This window comes from Hordeum vulgare, chromosome 7H (genome assembly GCF_904849725.1).
Source record: "Hordeum vulgare subsp. vulgare chromosome 7H, MorexV3_pseudomolecules_assembly, whole genome shotgun sequence".
Classification (NCBI taxonomy): Eukaryota; Viridiplantae; Streptophyta; class Magnoliopsida; order Poales; family Poaceae; genus Hordeum; species Hordeum vulgare.
The window spans coordinates 30,210,058-30,213,803 of NC_058524.1; positions in this window are offsets into that span (position 1 = coordinate 30,210,058).

Here is a 3,746-nt window from a genome sequence, read left to right on the forward strand (position 1 = left end):
GGAATATCTGAGGACCCACACGCTAGGCGCAGTTTACTTCTTGCAAGAAGGATTTCCTACCACCAATACCATAAGAGGCATACTTTGATGCCCAAATCAGGTAATGAGTGGGCAATGAGAAGATGATCAGAGTCTATTCAATCAACAAGGTGCATTACATGGATAGCCGCACTAGGATCAAACTGGTGGATCTCATTATGGAGGCCATCAAGAGGACTGCAGCTAACCAGAAGAGGTCATGTGGATATGTTCTGTACATTCAGATGATCATCAATTCAAAAATTGGAAAGAGCCAATATCCGTTTGATAGACAACACCTGCCCCTATAGCCAGAGTTTGAGGATAATGTCGCGGTGATGGATGTTGGAATTATGCCCTAGAGGCAATAATAAATGTATAGTTATTATTATAATTCCTGTATCAAGATAATAGTTTATTATCCATGCTATAATTGTATTGAATGAAGACTCATTTACATGTGTGGATACATAAACAAAACACCGTCCCTAGCATGCCTCTAGTTGGCTAGCCAGTTGATCGATGATAGTCAGTGTCTTCTGATTATGAACAAGGTGTTGTTGCTTGATAACTGGATCACGTCATTGGGAGAATCACGTGATGGACTAGACCCAAACTAATAGACGTAGCATGTTGATCATGTCTTTTTGTTGCTACTGTTTTCTGCGTGTCAAGTATTTATTCCTATGACCATGAGATCATATAACTCACTGACACCGGAGGAATGCTTTGTGTGTATCAAACGTCGCAACGTAACTGGGTGACTATAAAGATGCTCTACAGGTATCTCCAAAGGTGTTAGTTGAGTTAGTATGGATCAAGACTGGGATTTGTCACTCCGTATGACGGAGAGGTATCTCGGGGCCCACTCGGTAATACAACATCACACACAAGCCTTGCAAGCAATGTAACTTAGTGTAAGTTGCGGGATCTTGTATTACGGAATGAGTAAAGAGACTTGTCGGTAAACGAGATTGAAATAGGTATGCGGATACTGACGATCGAATCTCGGGCAAGTAACATACCGAAGGACAAAGGGAATGACATACGGGATTATACGAATCCTTGGCACTGAGGTTCAAACGATAAGATATTCGTAGAATATGTAGGATCCAATATGGGCATCCAGGTCCCTCTATTGGATATTGACCGAGGAGTCTCTCGGGTCATGTCTACATAGTTCTCGAACCCGCAGGTTCTGCACACTTAAGGTTCGACGTTGTTTTATGCGTATTTGAGTTATATGGTTGGTTACCGAATGTTGTTCGGAGTCCCGGATGAGATCACGGACGTCACGAGGGTTTCCGGAATGGTCCGGAAACGAAGATTGATATATAGGATGACCTCATTTGATTACCGGAAGGTTTTCGGAGTTACCGGGAATGTACCGGGAATGACGAATGGGTTCCGGGAGTTTACCGGCGGGGGGGGGGGGGGGGGGGCAACCCACCCCGGGGAAGCCCATAGGCTTTGGGGAGACACACCAGCCCTTAGTGGGCTGGTGGGACAGCCCCAAGGGGGCCTATGCGCCAAGAATAAGAAATCAAAGGAAAGGAAAAAAAAGAGGGAGGAAGTGGGAAGGGAGGGGGACTCCTCCCACCAAACCAAGTCCAACTCGGTTTGGGGGGGGAGTCCTCTCCCCCCCCCTTGGCTCGGTCGACTCCTTGGGGGTCCTTGGACCCCAAGGCAAGGCCCCCCTCCCTCCTCCTATATATATGGAGCAATTAGGGCTGATTTGAGACGACTTTCTCATGGCTGCCCGACCACATACCTCCATAGTTTTTCCTCTAGATCGCGTTTCTGTGGAGCTCGGGCGGAGCCCTGCTGAGACAAGATCATCACCAACCTCCGGAGCACCGTCACGCTGCCGGAGAACTCTTCTACCTCTCCGTCTCTCTTGCTGGATCAAGAAGGCCGAGATCATCGTCGAGCTGCACGTGTGCTGAACGCGGAGGTGCCGTCCGTTCGGTGCTAGATCGTGGGACTGATCGCGGGATTGTTCGCGGGGCGGATCGAGGGACGTGAGGACGTTCCACTACATCAACCGCGTTCTCTAACGCTTCTTCTGTACGATCTACAAGGGTACGTAGATCACTCATCCTCTCTCGTAGATGGACATCACCATGATAGGTCTTCGTGCGCGTAGGAAAATTTTTGTTTCCCATGCGACGTTCCCAACAATGGATCCACGTCATCCCACTTCAGCTACTGCACATGCTGAGATTGCGGCTGAGGCCCAGGCAAAGGCAGCAAGAGCCACTAGTGCTCAGATGCCAAGGACAAAGGGTGACCAAATGGCATAACTCATCAGCACTATCCAAGGGATAGATAAGAACGCGAGTGAGATCCTCAAGAACCAGGAGAGATTTGAGAGGATAGTGGAAATAAAGTTTCATGACCTTGATGTCAAGGTGACTGAGCTGACCACCATAGTCAACCAGCTGAAGCATGAAGTGGACGCTATGCAAAGCCCTAGCTCTACTGATCATGATGGCAGTTCTCCTCTCCAAACTCACACTCAGTTTAGGACACATGCCAGATCTTCTGCCGAGCCAGTTTCAGAGACAATACCATCTTCATCAGCTCGTGCATCAGCTCTGCCGGCACTTCCAGTGTCTACTCCACCACCTGAGAGGACTTCAGCCGAAGCATTCACCGACGCTCTCTTATCGACTCCTTTCAAGACTACAGGCGCAGCTTCATCACCCCATGAAGGAGACCATGCCCAGAGCGACTCTTAGCTCTATAACTTCGATCTTTTTGGTAACTTGTTGCCAGGGGGGAGAGAGAGTTTTGTTTGGTTGCTCTCTTCGTTTAAAAAACATTTGGTTTATCTTTTATTTGTCTTAAAACTTTGTGGTGTTTGATCATATGCGTTGTGATTGTTGATACTACATCCTTGTAATGTATCTATGATGATCATGCACTCATGTTTGGTTTTATGTGCATTGTAATCCATTCATATCATTTTTGCGCACCACCAAGATGTATGTGACATGGAAGAGTGCCCCATGATCCTAATTGATTATGCATTTGCATTCAAGGAAAATTTAAAATAATGCTTATGCATTTGTATTCAAGGGAAAATTTAAAATAATGCACAAATTTGGGAGGAGCTCTTTCTTATCACATACGTCTCAAAACAACGATGCTACTCATTGTTTATATCCCTATCAAAGCTTTGATCTATATGTTGTCATCAATTACCAAAGAGGGGGAGATTGAAAGCACAACTTCTCCCTAGGTGGGTTTGGTGATTAATAACAACATATACTTCATTAGACTAATGATTCTACCAAGTATATTTCAGGGAAAGTTCGATGAATGGATTGGCAAAGGATTATGAGGAGACCCCCTATATGCAAGGAATATCTATTGGCAACAAGCTTGAAGACTCTATATTTTGCTCTTATGTGAGAAACCACAATTGAGTCTATAGGCAAGAGAATACTATTAAAATGGGATGAGGTATCTATGATGATCTGGTTTCTCAAGTGCTTAGAGTTGGCCACCAAAAACCCTCATGAAAGTCTCCCACAAAATATTGCGTCCAAAGCCTAACACTCAAATTAGGTGCCAACAAATTTTCCAAATCGGACCTACCGAGTTATACCCTAGACAGAATCCAGAGCCAACCCAACCATCTCGGTGACACCAAGTTTGGTTTCAGCGCAACCAAAAAACAGTGACCAACTTCATGGTAGCCATTTGTTGAAAATCAGAAATTA